Below are 19,327 nucleotides of genomic sequence, written 5' to 3'. Positions count from 1 at the left end.
TCATCTTTATTCTACCACAGAAAACAAAAAGGATCAGCAGAAATCCCCCTTTGTCAATACTTATTATGGCTGAGAAAATGCATGTTGAAATAAATCACAATGAATATGATTTTGACAGAACTACAGAGATGAATAAAGAAAAATTAATTGGTTCTAATTTTTGAGGAATAGTGGCATAATTAGTTTGACATCAAGATGCTGAAAAACGCATACTTAGCATCATGTGTATATTTACTGTAGTCATGACTTCCCCAAGGCTCTGTACTCAGAATGAGTTTAGATACATGCTTTGTTCTCTTAAGGTTGAGTCTGTATACACAGTTGCATTAGGTGTATACACATACACACACACACACACTCTCTCTCTCTCTCTCTCTCTCTCTCTCTCACACACACACACACACACACACACACACACACACCCAGAGAGAGTAGGAAGAGTCACTAAATTACAACAGGTAAATCAGTTGTAAGAGTTCTATATGTTTTAATCTTATTTAAATGAAAACGATTATATTCAGCATACAACAGTTTTCCCTCTTAAAAAAAAAAGAGGGAAAACAGTAGCAAATAGTTAAATTAGCTGAGATCATTCATTTATAACCAGGATTGGAAACCAACTAAGTTGGTCTTAGCAGGTTCATTTCTTACCTGGTGGGTAGTGCTCCAAATAAGAGATTCGGCAACAGGGGCAGAAAGAGAGCCTAACGCACATGGCAACCCCAGAAACCTTATTTTCTTTTTACTACAAAGCTAGAACAGACTCACCCACCAGAATCTTTGGAAAGTCCTCATGATCTACCCACACACTTCCTTCATTTTTTTTTTTACTATACTCACTATTGAAATGAGAAGATCTAATTTACAGTTGATATATCTGAATGGGGACTGCAATTTCTGCCTCATATCCATGAGTCTGTAATATTGATATTGAATACTTCCAGTTTATTGCATAGACAAATGACTGATAGAGGGACCTTCTGCCTCATATCCATGAGTCTGTAATATTGATATTGAATACTTCCAGTTTATTGCATAGACAAATGACTGATAGAGGGACCTTTCTTTTCTCTGACTCTTAATGTGGCTGAGTATTCACTTAAAGGTACATCTAACCCAGTGGGTCAGCATCTCACTTGTTCTTATAGCACTAGGGCCTCAATCTACTATGATAAATAACAGACAGTATCAATGAGCATTAAACCAGACCTATGTCTACTTCACTCCAGCATAGCTACCTAAATATTGTGCTTTAAGGTCTGAGTCACTAAAGTTTTCACATGTAATAAATAATTAAAATCCTAGAACACATTCAGCTACAAATGACAAAAAAAAAATTGTCTGTTTTTTATTTTGAACAGCAATTTACAGATATTTTAAAAGACTCACAGAACTCAAGCTTAATGCTTCCTGTAATGTAACAATTGTCTAGAAGGCATCAACAGCAAACCCTGATGGTTCACTTTTGCCGTGGTCTTTTGACCTTTGTTCTCTCTTAGCATCTGTCCATGCAGCCCCTTCACAGGCACCCACCACATACACATGAAGTTACTCCAACCAATGGTCTTTGTGAGCTGACCTCAGCTCTACCAAGTATCTGGTTCAATTTTTACATGTTCATGTTCTAGATCCTTGGTGCACTAGTCTGTTGGGTGAAGCTTGAGTCAGATACCATTAGTGGACTTTTCAACTTAACCTAGAATCACCTGGAAAGAGAGTCTTATGATGGATTGTCTACATTGGGTGGGCCTATAGGCATGTCTGTAGGGAAAAATCTTAATTAAACAAATTGGGCTGTGGAGACCCAGACTAATATGAGTAACATCATTCCCTAGGAAAGGGACCCTGAACTATATAAGAATAGAGAGATGAAAATGAGCACAAACCAGCAAGGAAGCAAGGAAGCAAGCAATTGAGCACATAAGCTTTCATTTCTTTTGGTTCTTGACTATGGATAAGCTATGCCTAACTGTTTGAAATTCCTCCCATGACTTCCCTGAAATGAGAGACTATAACATGTAATTGTGACCTGAAATAAACTTTTCTCTCTTCTATGGTGCTATAAATTGTCTACTCAGCAGAGAGCATGAAAACACATACTGAGAAAGGATAGGGCAGACAACTGCTCCAGAGTAGTGTGGGAGCAGGAGGAGCCTGACATCATAATTGGTATGGAATGACTGTAATCATGAATGCATATAGTCACCCAGAGAAATGATTCTTCTGGAGCCTTTGTCATTTATAATGAAAGCAGGCTATGTGCTCATGTGGAATTTCCTTTTTCTGAAAGCACATAATGTGTCAGAGTGTGGGATCTCATACCCCCACTAATGTAATCATGCAACTCATGTGACTGCAATGGATCTGTCACAAGTTTGAAGGCAGCCTGGGTTTAACAGTAAACTCTCAGTCAGGCTGGAATACAGAATGAGATTTTGAAGAAAGAAAGAAAGAAAGAAAGAAAGAAAGAAAGAAAGAAAGAAAGAAAGAAAGAAAGAAAGAAAGGGAAAGGTAAGGGAAAGGGAAGGGGAAAGGGAAGGGAATGGGAGGGAAGGAAAGGGGAGGAAGAGGAAGGGGAGGGAGGGGAAGGGAAGGGGAGGAAGGAGAGGGAGGGGAAGGGAAAGGAAAAGGAAAAAGGAAAGGAAAAGGAAAAGGAAAAGGAAAAAGGAGAGAGAAAGGGGAAAGGGAAGGGGGAGGGGAAGGGGGGAGGAAAAGGAAGAAAAAGGGGAAGGGAAAGGAAGAAAAGGGGGAAGGGAAAGGAAGAAAAGGGGAAAGGGAAAGGAAGAAAAATGGGAAGGGAAAGGAAGAAAAAGGGGAAGGAAAAGGAAGAAGGGGAAGGAAAAAAGGAAAGGAAAAAAGGAAAGGAAAAGGAAAAAAGGAAAGGAAAAAAGGAAAGGAAAAAAGGAAAGAAAAAAAGGAAACGAAAGGAAACGAAAGGAAACGAAAGGAAACAAAAGGAAACGAAAGGAAAAAGGAAAAAAACATCCAGCTTTATTTTCCATACCCGTACCCACAGAACTTGAAAAGCAGAGATAAAATGGTCAGATGTTCAAGGTCATTCTGGGTTGCATGGGGAATTAAAGAGTAGCAGACAATTCCTAAATGCTGTGAGAGAAAGGGAATATTTCTGTAAAAGTGTAGCACCTGATAGGTCAACCAGGATTGAGAGGAAGGCGACATATTTAAGAACAGTTGAGCCTCACAAACTGGCCTTCGTTGTATAATGAGAATACAAAGTTGGATGGGGAGGGCAGAGTTGGGAAAGGAGAATGAAAATATTGAAATAAAAATTTCTATTTCTCAAAGAATGATAAAAACAAAAAAGGCTAAACTGTGAGACTATGGTCTGTGTCAAAAGAAAGACTGAAAAAAGGTGTGTGTGTGTGTGTGTGTGTGTGTGTGTGTGTGTGTGTGTGTGTTTGTGTGTGTGTTTGGGAGAGAGAGAGAGAGCAGCAACTTACTAGGAAAAATAAACTATATATTTATTTTGAAGACCACATATTGTAAATAAAGGAACTGAAAGTGTTTGCTTCTGTGGTTATCAAATAATCTATATACAACCCAAATGCATCTGAAACACTCTGCATTTAAGCTCCACTTCACCTGTCCTTATTCAATAAAAGCTAATTCAACGTATTTACTTGAGGAAAACATCACATGCATGTATAATGTACACTTTAAATCTATTTAGGAGGCAGGATTTCACGTAGCCCAGGTTGGACTCAAGTGGGATATGTAACCTAGGGTGATTTTTGAACTTATAATTCTCCTGACTCACCCTCTGGAGTGTTACAATTATCAGCATGTGTCACCACACCTAGCTTATATGGCACTGAGGGTGAAATTGCACTTCTAAGAAAATAGCCTGCCAGCTGAGCACCTGCTCCTGCCTTAATCTTTAGTGATTATAGACTTACAATTCTGTCTGCCATGCTGTCACTAATTGGGCAGTTACAGCACAACCAAAAACAAGGACTCTGGTTTTCTTGCTTCTGAGTTTCAGGAAAGGAGTCTCATTGTGCACCCTTACCCTCCCTGAATCCATTCCACTTGGTTGCAGGCTTCTGGGTATTGAATTTGTATACTTTCACCAGTCGGTTCCATTGTTTTATAGTTTTTAGATGGAAAAGTCAAATAAATCACTTTGGCTCATAGACAGAGCCTGAAGAATTTCAGAAAAGATAAAAAAATAAAAAAATAAAAGGCAGTTCCTGAAGCTCTACCTGTAGAAACATCTTAGTTATTTACATGTCATTCACAAGTTAAATTAAGGATGATTCAAAAGTAATAGAAGCACTCTCCTGTGTATTTGAAATCTCTGAAATATCACATTAATAGACCAGTCAGACAACATGTTCTCAAAAGAAGTACCCATGATTACCACTGCATGTCATCAGGTATGCAGTTTGACATTTGGGTTTGGTGGATATTTCAAATTTTTCAAATCCCTTTTCATCCTTGAGAGTGAACCAGCACAACTACACTTTTCTTGTTTTTGAGTTTTTAAGGACAAGCACTTCTTCACTTTTCAGAGTAATTTGATGTCCTAAAATTGTTTGTATAATCAAAGTCATTCGATGCTAACATAGACATCTGATCTGTGACCTTTAGAATGGTTGTCAACACCTTCAAGAATCTCTTCCCATCAGTTGTAAATATACAGGGCAGTGAGAAGAGAGGCATCCTGTTTTGTACTTGGTACACTGTTATTTCAGACATTAGAGAACTTTCTTCCAGCCCTTGAGAAATGCTGCTGTGCAGTCTTTGGAACAATGCTAGTGCTTTCCTCCCACTAGAAACCATAATAAGGAGCAAGCCTTTCTTAGGCAAATTACCCCTGGGCCTTTCTGGGTGTGAGTCTGCCTTTGCTTTTCCAATGATGATGCAATAGCTCTAAGGGTCCTTTCCTGGCAAGTTTTATTTCCAAGTTATTTGTTCTGAGATCTGTCCCAACCTCTCTCTATATCTCTATCTTTTTAATCATAGCTTTCTTCTTTTATATATGGTTTAATGAAGATTCTGTGGCATGTGTCTAAAGGCAACAACTTAGATGGAGTCTAGATCTTAATCAGCAGGGATATCTTCCTTTGAATATTCTGGGGTAATGCATTTGGGTTTGAGTTAACTTGTACTCCTCATGTTATTCGGGGTCTTTGGACTTTTTTATCTTTTGTGCCTTTGTCTTTGATGGCCATCCTCTATCTCCAAGTATTTGTGTGTGTGTGTTATTTTGTGTATGTGTGTGTATAAGTGTGTGTGTGTGTGTGTGTGTGTGTGTGTTTGTATGTGTAATGGTTAATGGTTTTTGCCCTGAGATAGGAGAAGGAAACATAAATCCATGCCTTATCTTACCTTACTGCCTAGTTGAATTAAATCAGAGCTCTGCAATCAACAAGAGGCTTTGAAAGACACAGGCAGTTTCGCACTGTTAATAACACTCAACTGGTACATAGTTGTATGCAGCCTGAAAGGCCAGTTGTAATGTATGAGTCTTCCACAGTTACCCAGTCAACTGAAATTTCAAAAGGCCATTTGGAACACTGATATTGTTTAATTAATTGGATTAACTGTAAATCCATGTGATTCATAAGTTGTAAAGAAAGACTCTTTGGGTGTGTGAATAGGGAGAACACATGAACACAATCAGTTCTAAATGGAGAAGGAGGTAGAGGCAGAGAGAGAAAAGGGAGGAAGAAAAAGAAGGAAAGGAGGAGGATAGTGTTTTTAATACCATCAAAATTATGTTTTTATAAAACATGTGAAAATGTTATTGAGCACCTTATATAAGTAATTTTGTGTACTAAGAAATTTTGGACTAGATAATAAGGAAATGATGAGACAAAAATATTCTATTTATCTTGAAACTAAGTGACAACAAAGTGAGGCCCTTAAAAGAAATCATTCCAGAAGGCTAGACAGAAGAGGACGAGGGAAAAACCAGCCAACAGATGCACACAGAACAGAAACTCAGTTTTACAAAGGCAAATCACGCTAGAATTTCTTCTCACAAAGCCCTCGAATTATGATAAATGTTATTTTTGCATGTATATATTTGGAAAGCTAAGTCTGATTTCTGTTTTGGTTGCCTTTTTTTTGCACCAATAATTTCTTGAATAATATTCTATTCCTACAGCATAACTGTCAGTGTAGTGCAGCCATGCTTCTCTCTGACAAATCAAGTACTAAATAATTCATTGCTGATCCAAGAGGGAAAATATCCAGTGCACACGGCTAAGGGAAGTTTTCCATCATCATAACACAGCAGCTAAATATGGAGATGCAGTAGACCAAGCCCTGTGTGGGCAGATAGCTTTCAGCTGAATCAGGACCTGGTACACATGTTAAGAAGGTGCTGGACACACTGGTCAACATACTATTATTTTTTTGTAACATTTTGCTGTTGTTATTCTATAACTAAGTTTAATTACATAAACTTTGCATGAAATTTATTCTGTCACTAAGGAAATACAATAATTTTATCTACCTAGAGACTGATAGTAAATATACCAGGCTCTAAAAGTATTTGTGAGGCTGGGGATATAGCTCAGTGTGACTTGTGACTCACCTAGAAGCATACCGTTGAGGGATTCTCTTGATTGTGTTAGTAGACTTGGGAATTCTTATCTTACTCATGGCAGGGATTGTTCACTCACTGGGGAATATAAGATGAAGAAAGTAAGCATAGCACATAACTTTGTGTCTCTGTACCTTGGACTGTGTGCATTTTATGACCCAGCTGTACAGTGCCTTGACTTCCCACCTTCATTTATTTTGGCATGAACTATTGACTACAGTAGAGTCTTTCTCCCTTAAATTGGTTTTGTAATGAGGGTATTTTATCATAGCAACAAGAGAAGAAATTAAGACACGCAGTTGGTAGCATGCTTGATCATCATGCATCGAGCACTGGGTTTAATGACACTATTGTGTTTTGGATCATGTGGCTCACATCTGTAATCCAGGTGATAGACAGGTAGAAACAGGAGGATCAGATGGTCGAGGATATCATCAGCTACTCAGTGAAACTGAGGGTCTCTTGGCCTACAGGAGACCTTTTCTCAAGATATTTCTTTAAAAGATTGTATTTTCAGAACCAGAAAATGCATTTACTGCCAAGACTGATACCTTGAGTATGATTTGTGACCCAAATCATGTAAGGAGAGAACTGACTCTTGCAAGTTGTCCTCTGACCTTTGCATATACACAGTGGCATAAGCTTTCACCTTTCTCTCACACACACATGATCAATAAATAAGTACAAAAAAATTAAATGTCTTTTTCTTTTTATGTATATAGATCTTTTGTGCAATCTCAAAAGAAATGGGAGAAGCCACAATGGTAGATAGCCACCATCCTTGAACAAATGGTAACAATGATATACAGCATTGAGTTACAGTGATTGAAGGTTCTATGTGAGACTGAAGTCTACTACGATGTATGGACTTATACAGTAATAAATACAGTTATCATGTGTGGTAAGCTCATAGAGTATGATAATTTGAAAAGATTAGGACACACAACCTTTTTAGAGGAAGAGTGTAATCGAGGGAGGCCTTTGAGGCTTTCAATGTTTAAGCCAGGATCAATGTCTCTTTCTTTCCCTGCTACCTGCCAATCTATATGCAGAACTCTCAGCTTCCTTTCCCACACTGTTCTGTGTGCTGCCATACTCATCCTGTGATAATAATGTTCTAAGCCTCTGCAACTGTAAGCAAGCCCCAGTTAAATGCTTTGTTTTACACGGGTTGCCATACTTGTGGTGTCTTGATGTCTCATCACAGCAGTAGAACACTAATACATTATGTAAAGTAGTTCTTTGTTTTAACTGTCTTTTTGGAAAACCAAATATTAAGAGATTCATTTATTAAAAGTAATATTACTGAGTTTGCTGGATGAGTGAACACATCTTCCTTTCCCACCCAGGAGCAACAAGTAAGTTGAAGGAATTATGCATGTGGTCATAAGATATTTATGTTGCATACCTCTAGGGATTTGGAAGGGCTTACAAAATTCATAACATTAATTCTTCCTCTCTCCTTGTGAGAAAGAAAACAAAAAGTTATTATTAGACAGTGATATAAGTACTTTGCACAAATGGAAGCAGGAAGGCTGGTAAGTCTTCAGTGGAAACTATATTTGCTGTTTCTGCCTTCATAGTGAGGAGAAAGGCTATAGAGAAGTTATGTTTTTCCATAACCTATATATTAATATATTAATAATATGCATATATAGGATATATATGTATATATTTATATGTGTATATATGTCTACATAAAATATATTCCTCCATATTACTCCTTAAGCCAAATACAAAAATGAATGTTGAGATCAGTGAACAAGAGCTTGGCTATCTTCTTTTTTCTTTTTCACTGTTTGGTAGCAGATCGTACTGCATCTTGAGTTTCTTCATCCAAAACTAACATTCTAAACAATATGGTTTCTAGATGTGACACTCCCAGTTGTATTTGCATACACTAGAAATAAAAACAAAAACAAGAATCTCTTAATTTTTGTCTCCAATACAATTCCAAAGCTGTCATTCATCTCATGTGAATACAATACAGATTCAAATGCCTGGGAATTTTTGGTGAAGAATCCCACTACAGTCAAAATTGCTTTCTCCATGAAAAATGAAAGTGGGGCCAAGAAAAAGAAATGCTTTTATTTTGTAACATGGTTTGTAGTCAGGAACAAATATGCTATGGGTTTGGCCTTTAAAGAAAAAGAATATGAATTAGTTCAACAAATATATGTCTGTGATAATGATGATTTAAATGAGTTTTACATCTTCTGTGCATTACACAAAACTACCAATATGAGATAAATATTTTTATCATGTGCATTTTAGCTTATTGTGTAGTGATCCTCTCTGAGTCACAAGAGGAGGGAGGTATGACAGTAAGATAACTATCCATATTCAGGGTACTTAGGAAGTTACAAGAGTCAAAATGCTCTCAACGGTACAAAAGCAAGGATCAGTTTCTGGGAGATGCGTTTTTTTTTCCCCCCTATGGATATCTCTGAAAGCTACACGTGTATTTCCAGGGATAAAGTTTTCATTCATAATCATGAGTTGTTGGGCTGAGCTTCATGGTAATGCAGCTGCCTTTTAAGTGTTCCATATTCCTATAAGTAACTCCAATAAACATGGTGCTTCATTTAGGTAGACTTGCATGGAGTCTTCTTTGCTATGCAGCCAGTGCCTTCTCTGGGATAAACAGATTATTTCTTCATGTTCTTGCAGTAAACTCATATAACACAGCTATTGAAACCAAACCCATGTTTCTATGAATTTATATATGTTTTGAACAGTTACCCTTGAATATTGCTAAAAGTCACACATGATAAATGATTCTAAACTGTACAGTATTATTATTAACAATTAATTTGAATAGCCCATGAATATAAAAAAGATTTTTTACTGTATTTCATTTATTATTTTTTGGTTATTTTATTTATTTACATTTCAAATACTGTCACCCTTCTCAGTCTCCCCTCCACAAGTGCATGTGCCAGGGTTAATACATATTTAAATACTCTCATAGGTTCTTTTGCTTGATCCTCATGGGGGCAGGGCTTTATTTTCTAGCAGAATGGATATGACTTGTTTCTGTGTTGCCTGTTATAATGTAGTGTTGTCCATTCTTTCATAGCACGATTTTATTTGCCCACACTCCATCTGCATCTTCAGACTTTGTAAACCTAGGCCAGATTTCACTTCATCACAATGGTGATTATGTGGAAGCCAGGAGCAGGGGGAACAGGGGGAGAGTCAGGCATATGGCTCCAGTCATCAACAGAGTCATGAGAGCACAAGCTGTTCCTTTTACTGTCCTACTGGTGATACTAGACCTACTTTTACTGAGTATTCTGATGGGAGAATCATTTTCAGACTGAAATTTTGCTTTGATTTTTCTCAAAATCTTGAAGTTGACATTTTGATAGATTAAGAAAATAATAGTATTGTTATAGCAGAAAATAATAATGTGTTTGATACTGAGATCTCCCTCAGCACATAAGGGATAAACAGAGCATCATTGTAGGGCAGTCTGACAATTAATCTAAGTGTGTTTTCATTATTCTCCACAGCTTCAGGTACTATTTACAGAATTACTGTTTCAAAATGTGTGGGTGACGTTAGTGAATTAAGAACCTTTTCTCAGAGCTTTGCATGTGTTTAAGTTCAGATAATAGTGATATAAGTGATTACAGCTCAGCTAGTTGCTATATTGCAGATATGCAGGACAAAGAATCAAACCAGAGGTAGGTAAAGGGTGTGAGTGTTTTTGCAAGTATATTCATTTTTAAGACACTATAGGGTTTTCCAAAATAGAAGTTACTCTCATTGTTTTTTCTCTGTCTTTATGCCTTTCTGAACTTTATCAAACAGTATGGGTGGGTATTATTCATTCCTTTTAACTCTGTTCATAGTATTATATTTTATTGTTTGTTTATAACTTGTTATTTCTAGAAAAACAACAAATTATGTTGGATCTGAACACATGAATTTACATATCAGAATGAATTGTTTTTATGGTCTTTTCTTCTAGGTCCACTTTGATCTGGGAGTATAGCTCACTGTATGGGCGATTACCTTGCATATATGAAAAACCCTGAGTTCCATCTCCATATATAGTTGGATGATCTCACACCCTGCTCATGAAGGCCAGATTAAGTGCTATCTGGCTTTTTAGAAAGAAGCAGGAATACTGATCATAAAAACTGGAGGGGGAGTTATTCAGTGAAAGGATGATACAAGGGGGTAGGAAGGGAGGTTTGCATAGGATCAAGATACATTGTATACATGTATAAAGTTATCAAAGAAGAAATAAAAAGCATTATACTTCATTTCAGGTAAAATCGCATACAGGCTCAGTCTCTAACTGCTATTTTTCTCCCAATCCATGCTCCTCAGGAACATGAACAAAGATAAAGGGAATACAGTTTAGGTGAGAGAAGACAAAGGCTCATCAAAGAAGTGTAAATGCACAGAAGAAGGAAATGAGAGCCAAGGAGAATAGCTTTTGGGCAATGAAGAACCGATTAGATAGGTGAAATTTTACACGATAAATGCGTTACAGGAAAAAATAACAAATTCAGTCTTAAGAATACTAAGCATGGTAGAAATTAGATTGACAATTTAGAAGTGATCAAGAGCATTAGGGGTGGCATAGTCATAGACTGGAATTATAATTTAGAAATTAAAGATGTCAGCAGAATAGATGTAAGAGCTAGAATGAGGAATCTGCCAACCAAGTAACTGGAATATCTAAGATATCCCAAATGGTTATTTGAAAAAAATTACCTAGAGAAAGAAATGGAACACAATATTATTTCAAGAAATAACTAAAGGAATAAAATGTTCAGGAAGACAGAGCAGGAATAGAGAAAGGAGAGAGCCCAGAATAAAGTCTAAGCAAAGCTTTCTAGGACCAAAACCTTACAACAACCAAAGTTAACGTGCAGTATCTTGAGTCCACCAGCAGAGATGGAAGCTAGAAAACAGGCAAAATGGTGTAAGAATAGGTGAAATTCAAACACTTTCATGGAGGAAGGGGATGCTTAAGACAATCTTGTATATCAAAAAAAAAAAAAAAGAGAGATGGACTGATAACCAAGAAGGAGAAATAACATCAAAAGAGCAAAGTATATAACATAGAATACCACAATACAGCCCAACCTAGTAGAACACAGAACCTAATATAAACACAGAAGCTGTTAAAGATGGCATGGGTTGGCATGAGGATAACAGGAGCATTTGATGCTCTAGCGGGTATGAGGAGTACTTGAGGAGCAGATTAAGAAACATGGGTGCTGTGACATCTGGGATAAAGGTGGGTAATGTTCTAGCATCACCTAGATAGCCTGCGGAAGGACCTTGTGAATTCCAGTCTCTAAGAGTCTCCTACTCATGAATGAGATGCTAAAGTTTTTATCTAGAAAGAGTAGGAGGCAGGAAAGAGAAATCTTGAACACAATGAATAAATGAAAACACATAAATTAAGAGAAAAAACAAGGAGCAATTTAAAAAAGACTTGAGACCTGGCTAGATTTACTGTTTTGCTATATCCATGCATTGCTCATGTAATGTTAAATATATCTATCTCTTTACCCATTTATTATCTTGTTGTGGAGATATCTTTCAAAATCCTTTGTCCCAGTTCTTTCAAAGAATATGATGCATTATCATTTTTTCTGGCTTGACACTGTGCAATAAGAAGCACTTTTTTTTTTTTAATGTGCAATTTCACTGTATTTATTAGACCAATTTCTTTGATGAAAATATATTGAGAAGTTGTCAACTAAATACTTGCAAACCGAATCCAGGAACGCACTGAAAGGAATATTCATCCCAACCAAGTAGGCTTCATCATACATAAATCAGTGAATGTAAAATGCAATACAAACAAACTTAAGGACAGAAACCACACAATAATCTCAAGTGAAGCTGAAAAGACTTTTGACAAAGTACAACATGCCTCCATGAGCTATCTTGAGGGGAGATGGTGGATACCTCAGAATAGTAAAGGTGAAAAACAACAAACGTTTAGGCAACATCACATCAAATGGAGACAAACTGAGACTCTAAAACCAGGAAGGAGACAAAGATGTCCTCTCTCCTAGCTCTCATTTGATGGAGTGTTCAGTATTAGTAGTCAGGCAAGAGAAAGACATAAAAAGTATTTAACAAAGGAAAGGAACAAGCTAAACTATCCATATTTGTAGATGGTAGGATTCTTCCCTTAAAGTACAGAACTGATCTGCTAGAAAAGTCTTGGACCTAGTAAATACCATCTGAGTTATACTAATGTGATAATTTCTTTTTTTTTCTCCTTTTTTTTTATTTTTTTCCATTTTTTATTAGGTATTTAACTCATTTACATTTCCAATGCTATACCAAAAGTCCCCCATATCCACCCACCCCCACTCCCCTGCCCACCCACTCCCCCTTTTTGGCCCTGGTGTTCCCCTGTACTGGGGCATATAAAGTTTGCAAGTCCAATGGGCCTCTCTTTCCAGTGATGGCCGACTAGGCCATCTTTTGATATATATGCAGCTAGAGTCAAGAGCTCCGGGGTACTGGTTAGTTCATAATGTTGTTCCACCTATAGGGTTGCAGATCCCTTTAGCTCCTTGGCTACTTTCTCTAGCTCCTCCATTGGGAGCCCTATGATCCATCCATTAGCTGACTGTGAGCATCCACTTCTGTGTTTGCTAGGCCCCGGCATAGTCTCACAAGAGACAGCTACATTTACAGTGATGACTGGTGACCCTCATCTTGAAATCAAATTTAACAGTTTACAGCAAGACAGCATAGCTACAAAAACAGTAGAAATAACAGCAATAATTTTATTCTGGATAAAAATTTATTAAACATGAATTATGAATATCACCATCAACAGTCATTTTTCTAGGTGTCTTAAGTTTTGTATATGCCTAAAGGATATATGGTTTTATTTCTGCTGTTAAACAAAAGCAGAAAAGAGAGTAGGCAAGGAGTTCCTTGAATAGCTGTTTTTAGCACAGAGGGATCTTAGTGTGATAGGAACCATGAGACAGTACAACAAATAAAAGAACTAATCTACCCTCCCTGGAATAGTTAATGAATGTCTAGCTGGGTTAATGAGACCAAGGTGATTTTGAGTAATTCCATAAAAATTTCAGCAAACAGATATTAGCTATAGTTATTAAAAATCTGCTTATTTAATGTTTATTGTATGTCAACAAATTATTTTTGAGAACATTCTACTATAATGTCACATCTGAATATATGAATGAGAAAATTTGGTGTTTGTCCTTCTGGATCTGGTTTAACTCACTCAATATAATAGTTTCTAATGGTGCCCATCTCCGTGTAAATTCCATGACTTCATTTTTCTTTACATCTGAATAGTATTCCCATATGCATATCACCACATTTGCATTGTACATTTTTCTGTTGAAGAAATTTAAGGTTGTTTCCACTTCCTAGTTCTTGTGAATGTGGTGATAAGGGGCATTGTTGAACATGAATCTGTGCAGTAGGAAGTGAGTCCTTTGAGCATATGCCAAAGAATGGTGTACGTGGGTCATGTGGCATATTCATTTCTAGCCTCATGCGAATTCTCCACAGTGATTCAGAGTGGCTGTACCAGGCTGCAGTCCTACTACACTGAACAAGGGTTCTTCATTCCCCACATCCTCAACAGCATTTGTTTGTTGTTTTGTTGATTTTTGCCATTTCAAAGTGGGAAAGACAGAATCTTTCAGTTGTGATTTGCATATTCTTAATTACTAGGCATTATGAACTTATTTTGAGATATTCCTTAGCCACTTTAATTCTTCCTTTGAGAACTCTCTGTTTAGTGTCATGGCCCACATTTTAAACGCATCCTTTCTTTTTCTTCACTTTTTTTTCTTTTCAGTTCTTTTTAAATTCTGAATATGAATTCTTTATCTGATGTACAGCTGGCAAAGGTTTCTTTTTCCTTCATCTCCATCCTTATTTTATTGACTTTTTCCTTAGCTGTATGGGAGCTTTACCTTTATGAGTATATTCCTGGTGTATATAACTGCGTATATACCCAAACCAGGAAAGTGAAATGTCACTGTACAAGTAAAGCAGAAGACAAATGTTGTGAAGACAGGAAAGGGAGGAAAGGGGGAGGGGCTGTAAGCTGGCAGAGGGGGTTCAATACCAAAAGACCAGGACAGAGAGGGGAAATAACACTAAGGAAGTTTCCTTAAGGCTCATAATCTCTTATTTTAATTTATCTAAGATTACAGATAAATATAATTTACTGACATATATATGTATTACATCATGTTAATAATGTCATATATATGAAATATTATAAGAAATATTCATGCCACTTGGGCTGACAATAGTCCCCACCAAAAGCAAAACACTATCTAATATTAGCCCCATTATTAGGCATTAAAAACATGTTTTGACTTGTGGATAAGAAAGTCCAAGAGACTCTCCCAAAACAATACAGGGTGTTGATGTTAACCTTGAGTGTTTCCCAGAGTAAATGGTAAGTCCCTATTGCTAAAGACACTTGTTCTTAGGATATACGACTTAATTTGTTTGTATCTGACAAAAAAGCCTCCTCTCTAAATAGTAGCTTTCATAGTAGTTCAAGCTGACATTCAAAGTGTCAAGGAAGAAAAACAACCAAACCCAACCCATCAGAGATGCTGATGAACAGCAATAATAACCAGCATAGCAAGATGTCCCTAAAGGTACAACCCTGGCACTGATATCTTGGTAATAACCATAGCTGTGTAATTAGACTTACGGCTTACTCTACAGGAGGGACATCATGTCTTGTCCTGGAGACGGCCCAATTTCCTAGGGCTATTGGCCTTGTAGATCCTAGGAAGGAACTTTTTACCACCTCTGACTTTAGTAAAACCACCTAAATCCTAACTGTATTCTAAATCCTTATCCTTGTATCCAGAGATAAGGTTATACTTCTGTCTTGTTTAAGTAAGTTTTTCTTTGCAACAAATAGAGACTATTATAGAAAATGACAACAGTCAAAATGGAGAAAAGAAGTGATTGTTGGATGCCAAGACTAAATGGGTATGCCAACTACATAAGTCTTACACTTAAGGCTTAGGAAACAATACAGAAGAAAGGTTGTAATAGCCAGAGGATCAGGAAGTCTGCTATGAGATTATGTAAACTAGAAATGACAGGGCAATTATACTGATAATAACTTGACAATATGGGTGCCTAAACAAGACCCAAACAATGGCAATGTCAATAGATATATTAAAGTTGAAGAAGGATAGCTCATGGGCCCTCAATGATATACAAAGAACAACAGACAATTAAGAAATGATGAGAATTCAAGAAGTAGTCATCCCAGGAAGAATAATTGTTTATCTAATCTCTAGTAGTCAGCTGTGAAATCATACATGCACACACACACACATATATACATGTATGTATGTATATATATATATATATATATATATATATATATATATATATATATATACACACACACACACACAACAGTAATTGGAACTGGCTAGGTGTTTTATATATCTATGCACCTTTACACGTATATAACAATAACAAAGAAAATAGGACCATGAATTTAAGAGCAAACAAGGGAGTAAGGTATATGCAAGCACTTGGAGTAATGAAAGAGAAGAGGAAATGATGTAATTTTACATTTTAATGTAAAAATATATTTTAAAATAAAGTATAATCTTGGAGCATGAAACTGATAATTTTTGTGATAAGCTTCCCTAGAAACAAAACATTGTTTGATAGTGAATGTTGACTACATCAAAACGCCTCAGGCAGAGAAGTGTTAGTCCTCTGCATGAAATGGAGACAACCAAATAAAACCATCTGTCAACAGCACGGCTTTGTCACAATGACAATTTGTGATTGAATTTACTCAGCAGACTATCCAAGGCTTCATGTTCATCAAGGTATTTCATTTAAAGTATCATTAAAGTGAAATTAAGTTGCTATTAACCTTGTCTATTCAAATGATGCCACTGAACGAGTAAACACACTATTCTGCTACGCAGGGAGATGACATGATGAATTGATATGTGTAGCACTGGGGTGGATGAAGTCTCTCTAATGAGTGATTACCTGTGGCATAAGTATATCGATTGTGTTTGTACATGTCAAATGGAGCTGGCAAGGATAGACTTCAAGAAATCAATCTTGGAACTTGCCAGGACAACAGCCCCTCACTTTTGCAGACACTAAATCATAAATTTAATCTTTCTAAGGAAAGCTGTGAAAGTTTGGAGGCACTAACCTCTGCAGATGCTATATACTGCTTGGTTTGGCAAATAATTTCCAACCCACTTCAAAGGCAAACATGGACACAGATTGTGATTTGTTGAAGCAGACAACCACACACACACACACACACACACACACACACACACACACACACACATACACACACTTCCAACAATCTTCATGTATGCATGATTAAGCAATTACTTATTTGCTTTTCTTATTATTAGAAAAGTTTATTTGAAATGTGTGCTTGGCTAGTTTTATGCCAACATGACACAGCTAGAGTCATTGGGGTAAGGGGAACCACAGCTAAGAAAGGGCCTTCATAGTATTAGGCTATAGGCAAGCCTCTTAATTCATGGTTGAAGGCAGAGGGCCTAACTCATTTTGGATGGGGCCATCCCCGGGCTAATGGTACTGGATTCTATAAAAAGCATACTGAACCACGTGGTACAAGCTAGTATATAACATACTTCCATGACCTGGCTTCTGTATCAGCTCCTGCCTCCAGATTCTTGACCTGTTTGTGTTCCTGCTCTGACTTCCTTAGTGATGAACAGGGAAGTAGAAGCATTAGCTGAATAAATCCTTTTACTCTCCAAATTGCTTTTTCTCATGGCATTTCATTACAATAATAGTAATCATAATTAGGACAATATGTATATTCTCTCCTGCTTCTTATTCTTTTTTCTAGAACAAAAGGAGTCCTTCCTTTATCTCTTTCTCTATTGGGGGTTTATGATGTAGTACACAGGCTGAGTGGAAAACAGGGAACAGGTTTTTAACTTTTTAAGAATTTCCACAGTAATTATAATTGTCCATGCACACATATAGACATGCACACACATGCATATACACGTACACACATGCATACTCATATATGTGCCTGTACCCACAGACTCATAGACATGCATGAGTACTCAGGAATGTATCATTGGGAATCATGGTTGGCAGAATAAAAAGCTCTTCTCACCTGCCTCTTTAGAAGGTTAGGATTCGCCCAAGATTGAATGAGAAACTAGGAACATGTGATGCATGAAGCAAACTGCTGTATTCTAGAGGGAAAATTCCAAAGTCAGTTTTGGATCAAGGGCTTCTCTGAACAGATGAAATGCTATTAATTCCATCTAAGGAACATAGCATGTCAGAGTTGTGTCAACAAGATGTGCTCCTGATATTTGAAGAATGGCCTATGAAACTTGGATTAGAATATCCAGAGACAATTATGCTCACCAAAACTTTCCTAGACTGTAAATGTCAGATTTCCAAAATCTTCCGAGGACTCATGAAATGATGTTATCAAGACAAGGTGAAATTTTTAAAAGTAGGACTTCATGTGAGGTCTTTAGATCATTGGATACAATGTCTAGGAGGGAAATGTGGACCCCAGGCTTTTTTCTTCTCTGTAAATCCCTGACCATATTTAGAAATTTTAGCTTTATTATGTATTCCTATCATGGTGTGCTCTCTTGTCACAAATTCAAAAGTGACAGGCACATTAATTTTGAAACGGAACCTCCATTGCTGTGAGACAAAATAAACCACTTTTTGGTATAAGTTGACAATATCATATATACATGATGGAAAGCTGATTAATGCGGTACAAGTAATCTTCTGTAAGAGGAAAAAGATGGTGATCATACCGAGATCAAGCAAACAGAGCCTTGAAAAACAATTATTTCTAAGCAGCCCTAGTGCTATTTCTTCTGCAGAGCAAAACAAAGCTAATCGGGGACACGTGGATTTATAGTAGCAACAACACATCATCTGCTTCATTGCTTTTATCACATCCATCTCCAGTAAAAATAAATGCTCTTCTGTTATTAATGTAACCACAGCAATCATTTGAGCAAATATTTACAGAGAATCTAAAGTAGTTTTCCAGACAAAGCTGCTCATCATTCCCTTTCCTACCCATTGTGTGGTACTGTATCCTTAACTTAAAAGAGTGAGCACAGAATGGAACCTCATCTGTGCTTATGTGTGATGTAATTCTCTGACCAGGAAGCTGCCACAGGAAGATGATGATGCATCCTCATCTGCCTTAACTGTGGCAGGAAATCAGGATTCTGATATGAGTACAGGAGACAAGAGTGTTGTAAGATCAAGAACTGATAAACAGGATCTAATGAAACTGAAAAGTTTCTGTAAGGCAAAGGACATAGTCAATAGAATAAATCAGCAGCCTACATACTGGGAAAAAAATCTTCACTAACCCCACACATGAGAGAGGGCTAATATCCAAAATATATAAAGAACTCAAGAAGCTAACCTCCAAAAACCAAAAACCCAATAAAAAAAAGTGGGGTATACTGCTAAACCAAAAATTCACAACCTTGGAATGTCAAATGGCCAAGAAGCAATTAAAGAAATGTTCAATGTTCTTAATCATCAGAGAAATACAAATCAAAATGACCCTGAGATTCTACCTTACACCATTCAGAATGGCTAAGATCAAAATCTCAGGTCTCAGCACATGTTGGGCAGGATGTGGAGAAAGAGGAACACTTCTCCATTACTGGTGATTGCAAACTGGTACAACTATTCTAGAATCAATCTGGAGGT

This window comes from Mus musculus, chromosome 13 (assembly GCF_000001635.26).
Source record: "Mus musculus strain C57BL/6J chromosome 13, GRCm38.p6 C57BL/6J".
Classification (NCBI taxonomy): domain Eukaryota; kingdom Metazoa; phylum Chordata; class Mammalia; order Rodentia; family Muridae; genus Mus; species Mus musculus.
Note: the sequence above shows the minus strand (reverse complement) of the source record.